This window comes from Dermacentor albipictus, chromosome 2 (assembly GCF_038994185.2).
Source record: "Dermacentor albipictus isolate Rhodes 1998 colony chromosome 2, USDA_Dalb.pri_finalv2, whole genome shotgun sequence".
Taxonomy (NCBI): Eukaryota; Metazoa; Arthropoda; class Arachnida; order Ixodida; family Ixodidae; genus Dermacentor; species Dermacentor albipictus.
In genome coordinates, this window is record NC_091822.1 from 33,768,678 (window position 1) to 33,790,703 (window position 22,026).

Below are 22,026 nucleotides of genomic sequence, written 5' to 3' on the forward strand. Positions count from 1 at the left end.
ATTATTATTATTATTATTGTTGTTGTTGTTGTTGTTGTTGTTGTTAAACACAGAAGACAACGCCGTCGTCGCCCCGGACTATCGAGTGACCCGAAGGCTACAAAACCGGCCCCCAGAACGCGAAGTTCTATTTGAGACGACCACGAATATCGTGGCCAAGTGAACAACCACAATGTAAGTCCCAAAGTCCCCCATCGTGCCACAACAGCCCGGGGAGCCACCGACCTTTCGGGGATCAGCGTTTGCAGACCAGAAATGTGGCTTGAATCGTACGAAAGGGTCGCTAAATTCTACAACTGGAAATCCGACGTCAAGCTGAGGCATGTATACTTCTCCTTAGAAGACACCGCCAGGACGTGGTTCAAGAACAGCGAGTCAGCCCTGAGAACATGGGACCTCTTCCACAGCAACTTCTTGAACACTTTCACGCGCGTCGTCCGCAAATATAGGGCTTCAGGGATACTGGAATTCTGTGCGCAACTCCCAAACTGAAATATTGCGATCTACACGAAGAGATGACCCACCTGTTGTGCCTCTCCGACCCCGATATGTCTCAGGACAAGAAAGTTTGCTTCCTGATTGGTGGTGTAACACTAAAGCTTTTCCGAAGATTGTTTCGTAATCCACCAAGGACCGTCGCAGAATTTTTAACAGAAGCCAATCGCATCGAGGAGGAGCAGGAAATGCACACTCTGCAATACAACCGCCAAGGGCTTTCACCGAAGAGCAAAATCCAAGCAGTAGGCTCCGAGCGGCTCTATGTGACCAACTGAGTACTTGTACGCGAAGAACTGCGCAGGATGTTCCCTTCGACAAAGCATCAAGTAGCCCCCATTGCTGACATCGACGGAGAGGATATCCAGCATTCACTTGGAGCCCCTGAACCACTGCGGCCTCAGCCGGACGTGACGACCTTCTTCGATGGTAGCCAAGCGTCACGTTCCCTCTCCGCACCCGCTCCAGGTCTCGGTAACACCGCAGTCGCCGCAGCGCCGATAGTGTACTGGCCCAATTCCGTGGACGGTCCCTTAGCCCCAACCCGGAAAAAAAAGGATGGAGGTGCGGTTGCTGTACGCCGAAATGCCGAAGATCATCTGCTGACGATGACCACGCTTCCAGGTCTATCTCAACGACGTAGGAATGACACGCTGCCATGCCGACGAAACCTGGAAATCAAAAATACGCCGACAGAAGAACACTGTGGCGGTATTATTTCGCGCTAAGAACACTCAAATTACTGTACAGGAAGATTTGCTAGTGAACAATTCTAAAATTGAAGTTGTGCACTCGGTAAAATCGCTAGGTGTATTTTTTTATCATACTATGACGTGGCAGAGCCATATAGATTTTCTTGCTAGTAAGCTTTCACAAATAACTGGAATATTTTATTCCTTGGACTATCTTCCTCGCTCTATTATGTGCTTGTTATACAATTCACTTTTTCTCAGCCATTTAAATTATTGTTGTTCTGTCTGGGCTACCACTTCTGACACAAATATCAACAGGTTGTACATACTGCAAAAGAAGGCTCTTCACGCTATTTGCAATAAACCATACGATTTCCCTTCAGCTTATTTATTTCATAAACTTAACACACCGTAAGTACAGGCTCTTTTAAAGTATCGTTTAGAGCTTGCGCATAAAAATGAACAGAAAAAGAACATAAACTACATTACTTTCATGGCTAACTTAAAGCTACGCGAATCTCCATACAGCACAAGAAAGCCAGAGTACTGGCACTTACCAAAATCGCGCACCAACTATGGATCACAAATGCTGTGCTCCAGGCTACCTCGGTTATTAAACGATCTTATTCTTAATAAAATGGATATTGCAACTTTTTCTCCTCCTGATATTTTTGATTTTTTCTCTCATATGTGAGTTGTACAATGTCTATGTGTTTTTGAAGTGCAGTGAGATTTTGTGTTTTTGCTTGCTTGCTTGCTCACATCTTGCTTTTGTTGTATTTTGCTCCTCTCCTGATTTGCGATGCGTATGCATGATATGTTGTAGTGCTTGAATATGTAAGTACTTGGGAAACTGTATTTCCGCTCTGCGGCTCTCTTATTTTTTTGTATTAAAGGTATTTGGGGCTGTTCAAGCTGCTACGAGCAGCTTTCTTACCACTTTACCACTTTACCCCCGCAAAGCTGTATTTAGTTTGTGTGGAAATAAAGCATACAATACAATACAATACAATACAATACAATACAATACAATACAATACAATACAATACAATACTTGACAACGTGATGTACCAGCCACGAGTCAACGCGACGCAGCCGAGATCCGATGCCAAGACCGAACTGCAACACAACACAAAGAACCAGCGACCTCGACGTGCTTCTGAAAAGCTACGCAGTCACAGCTCTAGCGGACCCAGGAGCCGAACACTCCTTCATGAATGAGCCTTTTACCGCTCAGTTCGGTAAAAATAAGACTTCGTGGGACGGCCCAAGAATTCGAACAGCTGGAGGACAGCTGACAACACCGAGTAGAAGCTGCACGGCAAGAATTACTGTTCACAAGCGGACCTGCCCTGCCACCTTGGTTATCCTCCAATAGCGTTCGCGAGACATCATTCTTGGCATAGACTACCTGAATCAACAGGGCGCAATCATCGACCTGAAGTCTAAGCCAATAATGCTATCTCGAGATCATGCGATACAGCCGAAGAGCTCTTTGTGTCACCAAGCCTTCAGTATGCTTGCAGACTATGCCAGCATCCCTCCTCACACCAGTATCTTCATTGCAGTCAGTACCAAAGCACAGGAAAATGTAGAAGGCGTCGTCAAGGATGACCAACATGGACTGCTAGGACGCGAAATTTGCGTCTCAAGGCAATCGCTCGAATGCGTGGAGGAGAAATGAAAGTAATGGTGACCAATTTCAGATAGAAGTACAAGTGCCTCAACAAGTTACCAAGAAGGACGTATGCCCCCTTACATGGGCACACAACGCACTCGACAGACTTTGCAACGCAAAACATTTTTTCTTTGCGGATATTAAGCGTGTATACCTGCAAATCAAAGTCGACGAGAAGGACTGAGAAAAGATTGCCTTTATTACGCGCGATGGCCTCTTAGAATTCAGTGTCACCTAGTTGGGCCTTTGCTCAGCACCTGCAACATTCCAGCACATGAAGAGCGGTCCTCGCAGGTCTAGAGTGGCAGACACAGGTTTTGTCTACTTGGATGGCATCTTCGTCTTTGCCAGAGACTTTGGCGACCACCTCCGGTAGCTTGGAACTGTTCTCGAGGTAATCAAGTTATCCGGGCTCACCCTCAAGCCAGAAGAATACCACTTCTGGCCCGAAGAGTTCATGCTAATGGACCCTGTCATTAGCAAGTTCGGAGTCCATCCTGACCAACAGAAAACAGCTGCGATAGCGAAATTCCCCTGGTCCATCGCCAGGAAAGCAAAACGCATTCCTTCGCCTTGAGCCCAGGGATTGGTGGTCGCCCATCGTATTTACACCGTAGTCACCAATCCGATACGCCACCGGTCGTACCGTGTTTCACATGCTGAATGACATGTGATACAACGACAAGTCGATAAGATGCTGGATAAAGGAATTATCCAGCCATCAGTAGTCCGTGGGCGTCATCTGTTGTCCTTGACAAGAAGAACGTCAGTGGGCGCTTTTGTGTGGATTTCAAACCCCCCAACAAAATCACACGCAAGGATGTCTGCCACTTGCAGCGTATTGGTCACGGCTTGGACTGCTTGCATGGAGCCAAGTGCTTTTCACCGTCAAACCTCCGATCAGGCTAATGGCAAATCTCGATAGATGACATGGACCGTGAGAAACCTACCTTCGTAATAAATGACGGCGTCTACCATGTCAAGGTTATGCCGTTCGGCCTCTGTAATGCCCCGGCAACCTTCGAAAGAATGACGGACTCCTTACTTCGCGGCTATAATTTGTGCACATGTCAGTGTTATAAAGACGATGTCATAATCTTTTCACCAGCTTTTACAAGTCATTGAACTCTTCTAACGGCTATTCTTGCTGTTTTCCTGCGCACCGGCCTGCAATTGAGCTCATCAAAGTGTCACTTTGTACGACGACAAATTACTGTTCTTGGCCATCTCATCAGTGCCGCTGGCGTTCAACCCGACCCTGGCAAGATTCGCGTGGTCCAGGACTTTCCTCTTCCGCCGCGGACGTAGAAAGCTTTGCGGGGCTATGCTCTTATTTCCATCGTTTTATCAAGCATTTCGCCGAAACCGCTCGCCAAGTCACGGACTTACAAGAAGAACGTTGTATTGAAACGGAGCCTTGCTCAAACCAAACCATTCTGCGCCCTCGGCTCCACCATTGCTGGCTCATTATGATCCATCTGCCGCCACTGAACTTCACACAGATTCTAATGACCATAGAATTGGGGTTGCACTTGTTCAATGGCAGCGTAACGCAGAGCGCGCTATTGCATATGCCAACCACCTCCTGTCACCCGCCAGAGGAATGTTCCAATTACCAAACGGGAATGCCTGCCATTTGTTAGGGCAGTCACCGAGTCCACCCCTAGTTGTACGGCCGCACATTTTCCAAGGTTACCGATCATACGCTTGCTGGCTCTCTTCACTTAAATCCGCACTGGACGAGTGCAATGCCTCCAAGAACATTCATTTGCTGTTTCATACAAGTCAAGCAGTTTGCAAAAGGACGCCGACTGCCTCTCCCATTATCCTGCCGATCGCACCGAATACGATGCGCATGGTGCCGACTCTTGCGTCCTGGCCCTTTCTGATGTGCAAGACATCCGCACTGAACATCGGCGTGACGACTGCTTACGTGTTCTCATCGATCACCTGAATTCTGGATATTCAGAGCCCACTCTGCGCATGTTCGTGCTCTGAGACGACGTTCTCTACCTTCGCAGCTTACCTCCTGAAGAACGAGAATTTTACTGCTTGTACAACGCCATCTCCGGACATGAGTTCTGGAGAAGTTGCACGACGCTCCTACTGCAGGGCACCTTGGCAATCCGCATACTTAATACCCGCTTCTACTGCTCAGGCCTGTGCCGCTCTCTGCATCGCTACGTTGTAGTCTGTGCGCTTTGTCAGCACCGCGAAAAACCTGCTGTGCTGCCTGCTGGTCGACTTCACTCCGTCGACGTGCCCTCAGAACGATTCTTTTGCTTCAGTCTCAATCTTCTCGGCCCTTTTCCGGTGTCAATATGTGACAATCAGTGTCTCTTGTCACGACTGATTGTGCGACCAGGTAGGCGATCATGCAAGCTTTGCGCACAATCTGTGCAACGGAGGTAGCAGAGTTTCTTTACATGACGTCATCCTCAATCACGGCGCTCCCCGGCAGCTCCTCACTGATTGCGGCCGCATCTTCTTGTCCAGAGTAGTTGAAGACCTACTTCCCTCCTGTTCTGACGAGCACAAGCTTTCCACCGCCTACAACCCGCCGACAAATGGACTGACGGAGATGCTCTATCGCATGCTGACAGAATTGCTGTCTATCTGCGTTTCCGGTGACTGCAGTAATTAGGACAGCACGTTACCGTTCGTCACTTTCACCTCTAATTCGCCCCGTTACGAGACAACTGGCTTTTTAACCTTTTACCCTTTGTTCGGCCACCACCCTTCTCTGGCCACTGACACACTGATTCCTTCCTTTACGAACAGACCCACTGAATATGCTCAAGACACGTTCTCCCGGGCTCACACGGCACGCCAGATTGACGACTCCCCGCTCACTGAGTCTCAGGATGCGCAGATGACCCGGTAGGACAGCCAACATCGAGACGTTTTATTTTCTCCTGGCTTCGTTGTCCTTCTATGGACGCCATGTCGCCGCGTAGCCTTGACTGAAAAGCTGCTGCTGCGCTACACATGGCCCTACACGATAGTGCGCCAGCTTGGCGATGTGAAATACGAGGTCTCCCATGTCCCCAAGGACGTTGTGCATATGTCCTGGCTCAAGCTTTACTTTGTCGCGACTTCACCTCCCTTGTGGTTAGCGCCGAGACGGCACCTTTACAGGCAGGGGTTATGTTACGGCGCAACTAAGAGTGGTGCCCGCCAGAAGAAGACGATTTGATGTGTGGGGGCGGAATCGGTCTCGACAACCTTCTTTTTTGTGCATCGTTGTCTCTCTTGTAAATATTGTAAATACATCGTTAAATGTGACTTCTACAACTTAACAATATGAACTACCTCTAACCTCTCGTTTCATAATCCGGGTATATAGTTTCAGTGCCTGTCCCGGAATGTTTCAGTGCTGCGGCTAAAAGCCACAACACGATTTCAACACGCCGCCTTGACATCTCGAGGCGATGGCACCAACGCTGCACAGCACTCGTGTGGCACATTTTAAGGCCAGTGCCTGCAGCAGCTGCAGCAGCGTCGCGGTGACGAACCTCCGCGGGGAGCACCCCGGCCCCACGAAAGGGGACATGTCACTAGAAAACACCACTTGTCTTCGGCAATGAGCATGACAACAAACATGGGGATCATGAGCGATACCTGAGTGCCGCCCTACGAATAAATGCACAACTTAACAAATTTCTTCCTTCGACTTCCTTCGTCAGGCTCCACCCCACAACCGTAAAGCAGGCGTGTACGCTATCCGACGGGGAAGAGTAGGAAAGGACGATAGAAAATTGTGATGGACCATTGCATCTGCCGCATCTGGCTGGCATTGAAAAAAAATATAGGTGATGACGCGGGTCACCGGACTTCCAGCTGCGGCACTACAAGTCCCTTGTAAGCAATAAACGCTATATGCACGACGCAGCAGGCAGCATCATTAAAGATATATACCCGCTTAGTTCCGCTGAATCATCCAGCAGTTCAGTAACGTGGAAAGTTGGGCTAGTTGGGCAGCGCTAGTTGGGCTAGTTGGGCAGGCTAGTTGGGCAGTTGGGCTAGTTGGGCTAGTTGGGCAGCGAGTGTCGTCTATTCCTGCTTGTCTTCACTGTGTCCGTGTTTGTGCGCTGCTTCACCAGCAAGGTACTATGATCATCCAGCAGTACTTCGAGAACTTTCACGCCAACCTTGAGTCGCGAAACACCGCCATAGGTGAGCGCGAGGGGACGTGGTGGTTTGCTTCCAGCACCCAATATGTGTCTACTTTTGGCAAATATCAGGAGCGTACTTAATAGGCGAGAGTCACTTGAATCAATTGTTGACACGCGTTATTTAGCTATCATTGCGCCCATTGGAACCTGGCTTCACCGAAACATTCCTTACAACGAAATATTTCATTTCGAACTTCACCATTTATCGCTGTAACCATGCATCACGTGAAAGAGGCAGTGTTTTGTTGGCTATTTCGTGCGATATTCCGTATTTTTATATTTTTGTTCGCACCAAGCTTGAAACTGCATGGGCGCACGCTCATATCTGTCATAAAAGCTTTGTGTTTGGGGTCTGGCATCACCTGCCGAAAACTTTTGGACAGTTTGCCTTCCATTTGCATGACCCCATAGACACTATTGTTGCATGACATCCTAACCCCTCCATTTTTCTTCTGTGAGACTTTTCCCAACATTTCCTGGTTTCCTGATCCTCCGGATTGGAAACCGTGTTGATCAGAAATCTTTGACTTTACCAATCTTTGTCCGGTATTTTCTTTTATCAGCTTGTTTCACAAACTACTAGACTATCAAACGATACAGTAAATACGCTAGACCATATAGTAACCAACTCTCCTGATATGGTTTCTGATTTATCGTATTTGCCTGGTCTAAGCGATCATTTAGCGCTTTGTATTGAAGTAAAATGTTGTCAGTCAATAAATCGGGTTACCAAAAGGGCCTTCTTAATTACAACAAAGCCAACTTTGAAGCTATTAAAAATGAACTGCCTGCCTTTCTAAACTTTTTCTCAGATCATTTTGAAAATCTAACAGCAGCTAGTTGGAATATGTTTACAACAAGAGTGTATGAACTAATTGACAAGGACATACCTGTGCGCACTATATTTTGGCATTCAAAAGCGCTTTGTTATATCTCGCATATAAAACTACTTCGTAACAAAAAAAAAGAACGAGTCTATCGCTCTGCCAAGCATTCTCCATGCGAGCAGCGTTGGGATGCACATTTGAAAGTGAATAAAACTTGTCTCCGCACTAAAAAGTTCTCGTGATAATTTCCTACAGAACATTTTGCCAGTTAAGCTCATTATTGATCCAAAAACGTTTTGGTGGATCGTTAACTCGGGACCGTAAAATCGACATCACATGACTCTTCTAAGCAATCCCTGTTGCTGACTGCCCTGTAGCGATAAATGACTCATTTTGCATTTTGTAGTTTTGTTACAACCACGTGTACAGAATTTTCCAGCGTGCAGTGTTTTGATTCTCTAGCTTCGGATCTAGCTATGGTTCAATCTCATGGCATTGGAAAGATTATCGATTCACTGAAAGTGTTCTCAAACCCAGGAATTGATCTCATCAATGCTGAATTCTTTAGTAGTACCGAAAGATATTGTAGTATTATGCTATCTAACATATTCCAACAATTGATTGATGAATCCACAATCCCATGCGACAGAAAAGTCGGAAAGGTGGTTCCAGTTCATAACTCAGGAAATAAAAATGCACGCTTTTGGTGAAGGTATCGCAGCCGCAATCTTGAGTGTAGTTCAGATTCTCCCGCCAGGCGACAACACTCAGTCATCTTTGGTAGAGTTACTGTATATGCTACCAAAGGTAGCCTTTGGTAGCATATACAGTAACTCTAATGTTTGGAAAAAAGGAAAGAAATCTGCTCTTCGCCGTCGCAGTATGCGCTGGTCTGTCCTTGTTGCGACCCTCCGACAGCTGATCTGCTGCAGTTGAGAGAATTGCCCCCTCCGCCCTTCTTTTCAAGGTGAGTCTTGACTGGCAACATTGTTGTTTTGTTGGTGGCCTTCTCGAAGCTGATACTTTCAAGAATGCTTTAGTGGAATCTTTCTCTATGTAAAATGGTAAGTGCTGCTGTTGGTGGCTATAGGCGTGGTAAGAGGTTCGTCACTGCCGCTTTTTCACATGGCTGTCATGTGAGTGCTGGCCCCTGCTTCGAAAACCGTCTCGGTAGACGGCTTCCAGACTGCAGTGCTCGGCGGAGCAAAACACTTGCAATAATAAGGAGAGAGATATACTGAAATGCACGGAACTTTGAGTAACGTTCACCGTCAACTATTTTTGTTTCGTTTCCTTCCTAGAGCCTACTTTCTTTTTTCCTTCTTTAGCATTCCGGAAAGTACGGGCTCCCTAAACGAAGGCTCGAGGTTTGAAAGGGTAAATATGGCTTTGCACCTATAAACGGATAGATAAATAAACGAAAGGGAAGAAAACTGCTACTGACCGCAGTAACTCTAAAACAGATAGATAAATAAAGGACTGGGAAGGAAATTGCTACTGACCGCAGTAACTGTCTAACGCAGTCTGCTTACACCTGGACAGCGGTCAGCAGTGAAGGAGAGATGGCGGTAAAACAGTAGGGCCAAAGGATAGTATCATGTAAAAACGAAACATTTACAACAGGGCGACTAAGCGAAAAAAAAAGAAAGGTTGTGTTCATGGAGTGATTTTCTCGAGAAAATTTGTCACCGGTGCTGTTGGGTCACGTGGAACAGCAGGGTGGTGAGGCCCGACTGCTCGAACGAGTCGCAGTGCTTTTGTAAGCTACCTCGGACCACGTGCACGTGCATAGAAATTGTGTGCACTGCTGACACCAGTTGAGTTTCGACCGCATGTGCAATATGACCTGATGGCAATTTCCCCACGTTTAGGAGCCGCCCCTACCTACCCCCCCCCCCTCCTCCCACCCTAGCAAACTCAACCCATTATTTCGGTGCTAGCAATACGCAGAACCACTTTTGCGGGCCTTGCAGTACACCAAAAAGGGCGCTTTCTATATACATGCGCGACGAAAAGGCTTTGCGTGTAGCCATGTAAAGCGCTATTGTTCTCATACATCCCAAAACAGATGTCGTTTTAATAAGGGGTGCCACTTTCGTCTTTTTTTTTCAGCGACGTTGGCAAACTGCATGGACATGAATGGCGATCAAGGTGGCCACAAATGTTCATAGGCCATCCACCATGTTTTGGTGGAAGAATGCCGGCTTCTGCAATTGCCCAAGCTAAGCAACGTTGATCTGAGCATGACAAGGAGACATCTAGGCACGCCGACTGATGGTTTCTCTGCCTGCCGTGGAATAGTTAACATGGTTTCCTTGCGCGATAGAGATACGGTAACGGATGCGAGTAGTGTCTGCTTCCCCCCATTATCAACAATTCTTCATCACCACAAATGCATAAAAAGCTTAAGGACGATGAGCAGGTGCTATGCACACAAAGGTTGTGGTAAGCAGACGCAGCCGGATAGCGCCCCTACTCCCTGTCAATGGCCCGCTTCCCTTCTCGTGTGCGCAGAACGTTGCCTTCTCCCACTTTCCAAAGACGTCGTGTTTCCTATTGTCCCACAAGCCGGCTGAATGGTTTTTAGCACTCGCCGCCGCGTCGAAGGATGCAGACAAATGCCATGCAATGCTTGTCATCAGTAGTTGCAGTGTCCGGGCGCCAGAATAGCGGTATCATAAATAGCTGAGATTTTCGGTCTGTACGGCCGACCGACGAAGCGCACATCACAGCACCCCCGACGTGCTGTCACGTCATAAAACCGTGATTGCCTCATGTCTGATTACCTCACGCGACTATGTTGCGGGAATATTGGGGGATATATTTGAGCTTTCTAATGCAATATAATTGAAGCCTGTCTCATGAGCCCTGATAGCACAGTCCGACAACATAGAACGACTAAAATGCGGAGCGCGTGCCGCCTGAGTTGGATCGCAACCTCTAAACTACTGCTCCGATTTCATTAACCAGTAATCCGTGCAAATTTACTGAACGTGTCCTTTACACAAACATTGTTAATTTCCTTGATACTAACTCATTCTTCTCGATGGCTGAACATGGTGTCCACAAATCTCTTTCGTGTGAAACCCAGCTGGCTTCCTTCACACACCAACTACGTACAATTCTTTATCATCGTTCTATAGCTATTTATTTCCTAGATTTCGCAAAAGCTTTTGAAAAAGTATGCCCTAGTTTACTTCTCTTTAAATTAAGCAAATTAAACATTGATAGCAAACACCTCTCGTGAATCGGGTGTATACTATCTGGAGGCTCACTATTCGTGTCTGCTAACACCTTAAGGTTAAGCAGTCGGCCTTTTCTTGTTCCTCTTTTATATTTATAATTACATTTATATATATATATTTACACTTAAATTAATAGTGGCGCCAGTAACAAGATGACAATTTGATGTGAAAAGGGGGAGTTGGTCTAGACAGCCATTTTATTTATGCATCGTTGTCTCTCTTGTAAATATTGTAAATACATATTAATGCGTGATTTCTGCAAAGTAACAATAATAAAGCCTAGCGCAATTGCGTGACCCCTAACATTGACTTATTCACCGATGATTATGCATTATTTCGAGAAACTACTGTCAAAATGATGTTACAATCCTTGAAAACTATATCAACTCTATATCCAACTGGTGTCAAGCCTGGTGGATGGAACTCAACACAACTAAATGTAAGGCATTACGTGTCTCCCACACAAATACCTGCCCCACTTTCTATTTGTTCGGGAACTCCACCTCCGAGTACGTAACGTCATATTGCAACTTATGTGTTCACATAACTTCTTCTGTTGCTTGGTCTCTTCGTAGTAGCAAAATAATTAGCAATGCTAACCGCTCGTTTCGTCGCCTCCAGCGCAACTTTTCATCGGTTCTTGTTTCTTTAAAACTCAGCCTTTACAAAGTTTTAGCCCGAAGTAAACTGGAATGTGCTGGTTCCGTCTGGGACCTCTGCACTGATATATTAACCTCTGCCCTCGAGCTAATCGAACATAGCTCTGCCCGCGTTATTCTCGGACGATTCAGTCCTACTACCAATATCACTTTAATGAAAGAGTCTTTACAGGCTGCGTCACTCGCCTGTCGCCACAAGTTCTCTCACCTGTGTCTCTTCAACACAATATATTACTGTCCCGCCCTGCACAATAACTATATTCTTCCTCCATCATACATTTCTCCTCGTTTCGATCATGCAATAATGTCGTGCTTAACGCAAACATGTTATCCGCCATTTATACCCCGCATCTCACATTTCTGTAACCACATTTCGGGTCGCTCATGTTCACTGTGCACTATTCCCAGTTTCATAAGATTTCGAACACAAGTTTGTTTCTGTGTAACTAACCAAGTATGTAGTTATGTTGTTTGCGATAAATTTTCTGAATTTTTGTTGTTCCGACTTGTAGTGCATACTTTCTAATTTCTTCAACTGACATTGTATTAGCAGAAAAAAGCCTGTATCGTGTGTTTTGCAGTATGTACCCCTCCCCCTTTAAATGCCCCTGGCCCTGAGGCTAAAAAAAGTAAATAAAGAATGACATCGATGGATCGACGAAGGCGATATGATGACCACGGCATAATGAGAAGGGGATGACGATAGTCCAGTGATGACAGTGGTGAAACAACAACCTGACAATGACGTAATGACGACGACTCTGTCGCGACGATGGCTTACGAAAATGGCATGACGAGAGTCGTACGTCGAAGTTAGAATGGCGACTGTAAAGCGACCCTGACAGCAACCCGACGACTCTATGACAACGAATAAATGACGACGTCTGTATAATGACAACGCATTGACCACGAAGGATATCAATGGTATGATTACAATGGAATGACGATGAGTGCAGAGCAATGTAAGGTAGGCACTTCAGATTGTCGTGTGTGATGATGATGCCATGAAGGCAGTCGGATAACGAAGTTGACGCGACGACGATGGCATGACCACGACGGAGTGAAGACGATGGTCTGGCAACAGATGTATTATAGCGGCTGCTGACTTATCTATGACAGTGACTGTGTGACGATGGAGGCATGACACGGCCTAATCACGATTCAATGACGACAGTATGATCACAATACAGTGAAAAAGATCGACGTCGATGGAACGACGAAAGCGATATGACAACCACGGCATCATAACAATGGCATGACTTTAGTGAAGCGATTACAGTAATAAAAGCACAGCGTGACAACGATGACAAGCCGAGAGTTGGATGACGAAGTTAGAATGACGAAAACAGAACAATCGTGACCGCATCACAACGGGGCGTGACAAAGAATGCACTACAAGTGTATAACGACGACAGCTGGACGATGATTATTTTTAGCGCCTAAAACCATTTTTGAAAAGCCACGTACCAACTAGCCTGACAGCAGACGTTACTGTCGGTCAACGTTTCTTGTAACATTTTTCGCTCCATCACTCACTGCGTGGTTTCAGTGTCTTCTCATTGCGCAAGTATGATATAACCTTGTATTATAAACAAGTCTATCTGTCTGTACCTGCGAGATTTTCTTCGCGATACGTGCATCCTTGCTCTTTCTTAGACAGTTCTACTTGTAGACGAAAAACGCGCAGATGATACGTCTGGCTGGGCATGACATACACAAAACCAAATGCGTGCACACATACACATGCACAAGAAAGAAAAGAAAAAAAGTATGGATATGCGAAAGAAAGTGCATTGCAAAGGTCTGTCAATTCACGGACAAGTTCTCCGGAGACATTTCAATTATTTGTCTGATGCAGTTTTTGACTCGCATACGCAAGGAATTGCAAAGGTCTTACGTATATAAGTAAATAGTGTTTTGCTCACTGCGCCTGTTCTGCATGGTTCTAGGTATCTGTGGCTTGCGTGCTCTATGTTCATGTACGATGCTTGTCAAATCAGGCTTTACGTACGCACTGTTTTCGCATGCTAAGAAATAGCGTTGTCAAACATGGCGACACCTTGGCCTGCCGCACTGAGAAGACGCGTTGGGGCTATTGGATTTATTAAAGCTTGACACCAGCAACGCATACGTTTTCCAAGCGTGTGCGTTGCAGCACGTTAAATTAAATATCTTCCTTTCACGAACCATCTCAGGTCATACAAATTGTATGTGCTGAACGCGCACAAACGCGATGTACGCTATTCTGAACTCTTTCGTAGGCTCGCACGTATACGTGCACCCAAGTTTTCTTCTATGAAATATCTGCATGATTCCACTTTATCTTCCTTTCCATGAAAACTGAAATGGCGCTCCCCTAAAAACGCGTCGGCATCTGCATTCCCTGCAATATGACACTTATGTGCGCTTTTTACACAGTTTTAGGCACTGCTGACGGGCGGTGTACATTTTCACAGTATTCCGCCACCAAAACATGCACTAATCTGGCACGGGACGCGATAGCGCAGGTATTTAACACTGCTGACATCCGCTTATGACAAACCTTGACGATAAATTTGCCGCCTGAAATCGCGGACACTTTTTACGTGATCCGCAATAGTTCCAACGTTCAAGCAGTCATGTGTGTTGTCTTTCGCATATCTCGTTTTCAGCCCCTGTGTGTTCAAGAATCAACTTTAGCCTGTTGAATTCAAATAAATCTATATCGGTCCTTTTTTCTCTACGACAATATGCTAATTCAGGTGCCGAAGAAACATCGTAATGTTCTCATTACTAAAACACTAAACCAACTTGAACGTGACTTGTTGTATTTCAAGGGGCATTTAACGTAAGATTACTTCCTCATTACTTACATATAAATAGGACTTTAGGTCATACTGATAATATTTGCAAAATCTTCTGCATGAGTAAATTCTAAAGGTGTGTTTTTCTCTGCAATTACAAAAAATCAATAGCACATATGCAAAAAACATCCAATCTGGGTAGCGAAATTAAAGGACCCTTCAGGCCGGCAGGTGCGGTGCAGCCTCAGACTGCAAGAATATGACGTCACTGTCATCTACATGCCCGGACGAAAACACTCTGATGCCGGTTGCCTATCACGCGCAGCCAGTGACCAGCCGCCGCAAGATGATGAGGTTGACGATGCCTTCCTTGGAAGAGTGAGCGCGGAAGACTTCGCTAAATAGCAACGAGCAGACCCAGAGCTAAAAATCCTCGTCGGGTATTCGGAAAGGGACACAGAAGTTGTGCCTAGGGCATTTACGCGGGATTGTCTTCGTTCTTGCTTCAAAACAATCCGCTCGCAAAGAAGAACTACTTAACAGTCCGCACTAACTACCTTCTTGCTATTCCTTCAGCGGTGCCTCCAGAAGTACTGCACACTCTACATGACAATTCGACCACTGTGAAATTCGGATTCTTCGGGACGCTATCGAGAAAATAGGTAATGTATTAGTGGCCGCGCCTGACCATCGACGTCGCCCGTTACGACAAGACATGTCGAGACGGCCAGCGACGAAAGACATCACCTACAAGACCAGCGGGATTACTACAGCCGATCGAGCCTCATTGCCAACCATTCCAGCGGATCGGGATGGATTTGTTGGGACCCCTTCTGACATCAACATCCAAAAGTATGTGTACCGTCGTGGTGAAGGACTACTTCACCTGGTTCGCTAAAACTTAAACTCTGCCGAAAAGTATGCAGCCGAAGTGGCTAAATTATTCGTGGAGAACATCCTGCTGCGACATGGTGCCCCAGAAGTCATCAGCACCGACGGAGGAACGGCCTTTACAGCGGAGCTCACCCAAGCCATTCCGAAATACAGCCAGACAAGTCACAGGCGGACAACTGTCCACCACCCGCAGACGAATGGCCTTACGGAGCACCTGAATAACACCCTCGCCGACATTCTAGGAATGTACGTCAACGTCGAACACAGGACCTGGGAAGCCGTCCTGCCCTTTGTAATCTTGGCTTACAAGATGGTGGTGCAAGAAACAACACAGATCATGCCATTCAATTTGGTTTACGGCAGGAACCCGATGACGACTCTCGACGCCACTCTGCCGCTCGTCACCGACGAGGAGAACGTTGACGTCGCCGCCTATCTCTAGCGCGCCGAAGAAGCCCGACAGCTCGCCCGCATGCGGATGAAGAACCAGCAGAGGACCGACAGCCGACGCTACAACCTTCGACGAAGGTAAATCGAATACCAGTACGGCGACCGTATTTGGGTTTAGACCCTAATACGCCGACGAGGAGTTAGCCAGAAACCTTTACGCCACTATTTCGACTGTACAAAAATCATCCGGCGCATTGGCTCACTAGAATGTGAGGCCGTACGAGACGGCACCTCGCTTTAACAGCGGCACCACTCACGACCTGAAATAGTGCACGTTGTGCGACTGAAGCCGTTCTACCAGCGCTAACAAACTTTGCGACTTTGCATGGCTGAACTTCGCACTATCTTTTTTGGACTATGTTACAGTGGACTTTGTTTCTTTGTTGTTTTGTTACTTTTGTTGAATAGGTGTCCTTTTGTATTTCGCTCTCCTATTATGTTTGTAGCTTCAGGACGATACTTTTTGAGAGGGGGGCATTGACACGTGGAATTGTGAATTTTTTTTTTCGGCTGAGCGCTATTTTCTCGTTAACAAATGTTATCGCTCAGCACGGGACCCGCCCACATGTATCGGAAGTTTCTCAAATGTTATCGATGGTTCTGTTATCGCCTAGCTTGTGTAATCTGATTGCATGGGTGACGTGAATTCTGTAGAACTTTCTGACAGACAGGCTGGCAACACCGATTACTCTGGAACCTTCGATGACTCCTGTGTAAACACCGACGCGCTTGACCGGCATATGAGATTTTCGACAATCGCAGACTGGGGCTCGCAGCTGTCGCCCTTCTTTGAGCGTAGCTTGTTTTTGAGGGCGCATGTTGGCCCAATAACACGATAGTTTCGTCATTTCCCAATTTCGCTACTTTCTTCACCGTCACTACTACGTGACAATATCGTGCGCTCATTTCTACGGCTTAGAGTTTCCACATTGCCTGTTCATTACTTCGTCATGAGTACACGCTGATGAATGCAGGATTCCTCTGTCAAGGAAAGGCAGGAAGGTTTAGAAATGAAAAGAATCATCACAGAGATCCCGCAGCCACGAATCAATAACGGCACCAAGAAGCTCCTAGTATGTACCGCTTTTCGTGACTTACAAGTCGCAGTCGAACGACTGACCCAGTTTTTACAAGTGTACTGATCACTATTGACTTGCCCTTCCACGCCATTCTCCATTGCTGAGCAAGAAATGTCGCTTGGTGCCTTGATAAGCGAGTAGGAGCACCTACAGAATCATCGGAAGTTGCCGGTAACAGGGTGAAATCAAGTTGTCCGGCGCCTAATACACAATAGCAGCAACAGCCCCTCCGAAGAACTTTGACAACGCTACATGCAGCGGCATTGAGATGCGAACTACGTATACATTTCTTTGGAAAGGGATGCACGCAGCAGTGTAAAAGCCGTAGCTGAAAACCACTAGTGAGCATAACGAGCTAGAAAATTTCGCCCTTCGGCAGTGTGCAGGGGCGCTATAACGTAAAAATATTCCAAACTTTTCTGTTTTAATTCAGCAATCAGCCCACCGTAAATTGGTCAAAAACTTTTTCGGACCACCCCCACTTTACTTGTCTGTCATGCGACGTCACGAAAACCACGATAGTTCCGCATCTGATATGACGTGTACAAACTGATTATGCGTACTTTGACCGGTCAAAATAAATATAGTTATTTCTGATTCTACGCCTTTTCGCTTTTAGCCCTCGGCTATTGGTCAAACGTCTTCGGGCTGCACCCACTTCACCTGCCTTCACGCGGCGTAACAAAACTGCAAAAACTTACCGCGTTAAAGTGACGTGTACGCGTTAAAGATACATTATTATGCCCAACAAAAGTGAATTTTCTTCTAAATAGCCGCAGGCTGTTCCGTTCCGAAAGGAATAAAATATGACAGCTGCCGATCACTCCGGCACTGGCTACTTGCCCCTGCCGGAGAACATGGGTTTATTTGCATGTAATAAAATTTTTGCGTGGCTGTGTAACGTTTTCGAGAACTTTCGGCACGCTTACGACCTCGTTCTGCCAATTCTTCTTTGCTGAGGGTGGGTCCGTTTTAGCGTCATTCTTAAGCTTTCGTTGCATGCCGCCGTGATTGTCGACGAACCAGCTCAAGCTAAGTAAGAGAAAGCGGACCAATCACAGACGCCGGCACCACCCTCTTCATCCGGTCATCCATATTCAGTGCAGTGGCTCGGCCACATCAAATCCCTTTGCACTTGTACATGCTCCTCGCCTCTTGTGAGCCAATTAGATATGACAAGCCGTTCAGTGCAGGCAGTGTTATTTGTTTTTTCAAGCAAACAAAAGTAACAAATCTCTCTCACGTCATGCTTAGGCAAGCTGTACGAGCGGGTGGTTACAATGAGGCTACAAAATTATATGGAGGACAACGAGCTGTACCCCCCAGCATGTTTGGATTCCGCGCTAAATTATCGACGCAAGACGTGCTCCTCCAGCTCAAGGAGGAGGTGCTCAGCAACGTCCCACGAAACAGCGAACACGTCATCATGGCACTGGACATTAAAGGAGCCTTCGACAATGTCAGCCACGAAGCCATACTCACAGGAATGGATAGCCTGAACTTTGGCAGAAGGATTCATTGCTACGTCAAGGCCTTCCTCTCTAACCGGACAGCAACAATCGGCCTGGGAGCAGTCAGATCAGAGAAGTTTCGCACCCCAAACAAGGGAACTCCTCAAGGGTCGGTCATCTCCCCCATCCTCTTCAACGTCGCAATGATCGGGCTAGCAAGACAACTCGAACAACTTGAAGGCATACGGCACGCCATTTACGCTGACGACATCACGGTATGGGTGAACCGGGGATCGCTCAGCGAAAAAAAAAGAGTGCCTGCAAAAAGCGGCCACCTGCGTAGAAACCTACGTTAGGGCCAGGGGCCTCACCTGCTCGACGGAGAAGTCCGAGTTCCTAAGGGTGGGGCGAGGCAAACAAAATCGAACGGTCCCTACAAGCGATGAGCTCAGCCTCAACGTATACCTCGCGGGACAACGCATTCCGGAGAAGACCATCATTCGGATCCTGGAGATGTGGCTTCAATCCAATCAACGGTGCAATCATACTCTGACACTGCTGAAGACTGCCACCATGCAGGTAGCCCGTATGATCAACAGAGTATCTAGCAAGAGACACGGTATGAAGGAGAGCGACACACTTAGGCTAGTCACGAGCCTCGTGGTTAGCAGAGTGGTGTATAGCCTTCCCTACCACAAATGCATCAAGCAAGAAGAAGAACAAGCGGACGCCATACTGCGAAAGGCGTACAAAACTGCGCTTCACCTGCCGCAGCGCACATCAACCGAGAAACTGCTGGCCCTGGGAATGCACAATACCTTCAATGAACTAAGAGAAGCACTACTATGCTCTCAGGCACGTAGGTTGATGCAGACCCCCACGGGAAGGGTGCTCCTGCGAAGATATGGCGGCGGCAACATGATCCAAGAGATCGAACGTACCGAGGCCATTCCGGACAAGTATCGCAGTACACTGCGAGTCGCACCGATACCCAGGAATACGGACCGGAACCTGCACAAGGCGCGTAGAGAAGCAAGAGCGGAGTACGTGCAGAGAACCTTGGCGAACAAGGACAACACAAGGTATACGGACGCGGCAACGTTCGTCAAAGACGGAAGACACAACAGCAGAGCAGTGGCGTCGGTGGTTAATTCGGACCTCAAGGAGATCACCAGCGCATCACTACAGGACTGCACGGTAGTCGAGGCCGAAGAGGCAGCTGTGGCTCTGGCAGCACTGGAGGGCTATCGATCTGGCAGGTCCCTAACAATAATAACAGACTATCAAGCAGCATGCCGTAATTATACAAACGGCAGAATTGGGCGCAAAGCACGCCACATACTCTGCTCATGCGACCCGGGAAACAAAGTTCACCATACCATAATCTGGGTACCAGGGCACACTGGCATAACAGGGAACCAAGAGGTGGATAGGATAGCTCGAGGGCATACCAACCGGGCGTCCGACACATCCAGCCTTGAGGAACCCGAGTCAGTACCCATGGGCTACTCAGATATCCTAAATTATTATAAAGGGGTCAGACTGAAGTACCCACCCCCGGATAAGGATCTAAGGAGAGAGGATGCTGTTGCATGGCGACAACTGCAGAGGGGTACTTTCCCGAATCTAAACCTTCTGAATAAAATTTTCCCTACACAATATGAGGCTAAGTGCCCATGGTGCGGAGAGAAACCAGATCTGTACCACATATCATGGGCCTGTCAAAATATTGAGTCCCCAACCATCTATAAAATTAAAAACCCGAGTGCGGAACAGTGGGAGAGTATGCTTTCCAGCGTAAGCTTGAACGGCCAAGAGCGCCTAGTAGAGCGAGCTCGCGGGTTGGCCATACTCAGTGGAGCCTTGGACTAGGGCACCAACCCTGTGATCAGAAGATGGAAGAGGCCGTCTGAAGCCGCGAAGATCTCTTTTCTAGAGCCCAATAAATGTTTTCCGATCCGATCCGAACCTCCTATGAACGAGGGGCGCATTTGATTGGTTTGTTCAGAGAACCCTGGGGGTGACCACCCAATGACTGCGTCGGCGGTTGCGCAAGTTTGGCATCAGGAGATTGGAATAAAAACATATTGGAATAGTCTTACGTTATACGGCCCCAGCTTCATCGTTGGGCAGCTGTGTTTTGCGGCCGCCGCATGATCAACTTTCTTGCAGAGTGCGCTTCAGCTGTTAAATACGTTTCAGTATCTCCACCACAACTGCAAGGGTGCTTGCAAGTGCTTTCTGGAAGTGTCTGTCCTTTACGATAACCATCATAACACGGGAGCCTTTAAATGGAACCTCCGATGCATTTCACGTCACCTGCTGGCTGCTTACCGAGACTGAACTCGATATAGGGAACAATCACATTTGCTACATTGCATACAACACTACCGAAAAACAAGGAATTACTTTTTAACAGTAAACGATACCAAACACTAAGCTTCGGACAATGGCATCGGACAGAAACGGTGTGGGCTCGTGATGTTTTTATTGCAATAACACTTACACGGGCACTCGAGCCTCGTTTTGGCCATCAGCGCCATCGTTGCAGCCCTCGCGCTGTCACGGCAATACCAGTGTATTCCAATAGAGGTCCCTCTCCGTGCGACCCCAAGAGCCTTGGCGACGCGACCTTTGCGCCACCCGAGTGCAACGAACTTTAGAGGGGGTTTTAGCGTTCGCTTCTTGAGTCGTGCACTCGCAGCGCTTCGACGACCGAAAAGGGAGGTTCAATAGCAAATAATCTAAAGCATGTCAAAAGTGTTTGTTCTGTAGATACGTGTTTCATCAATAAAACGGCAGAAAGCTGAGTAGTTGGTAAGGATTCATTATTATACAATAATAAAAACTCTGAGTACTAACGGGCACTGCTTTTTATCTTAGGCTCTGTTAAAGCACGTTAAGTCATTTAAACTCTGAATTCAGTTTCGCCTGGCCGACCTAGCAACGAATTGTGCCTCTCCCTAAAAACTAGATGCTTTTGTGGTAGGTCTGGCAGCCGTCTCGTTCGGCTACAGATCTGAGAAATAGGAATTATTTCTCGTTTAGCGCTTGCGTGTCTTTTAAATTAATTCAGTGGAAGCCCACGCCCAAAACATCATCAATTTATTTTGATGGTTGTACGTTAACGAGGTCTGGGTTTAAGTGATGTGAAATGTTACAGCCATCACTTCGATGGATGCCGGCAAGTTCATTGACGCAAAACGTTCGCGGCGAGTTTGGGTCGAAGCGCTACTTTCGTGAAATAGCGTCGCCAACGCGAGCACTAAACTGTAAACGCTATTCCGTTGAGGTCGCAATACGTTTGATTCCCGTATTCGGAAACTCTATTCGTGCCCGCCAGCGTGCGCAAGTTTGGAAGCTCTCCAGACGCGCCGAATACGAGCAGTACGCTTGACTGGAATAATGTCGTAGCCAAGTGGCGCGCACCGTGAAGCCCCACTATGTCGGCTCTGCCACCGAAACCACACCAGTGACCTGCCCTCTGCTGCTGGCGCTGCGCGCACGAACACTGGCGTTCTCCCCGAGCAGCCGTGCGCATCGTGGTGCACTCGGTGGTTTGAGCGGAGCGGACAGTAGGGACTCTGACTAACGAAC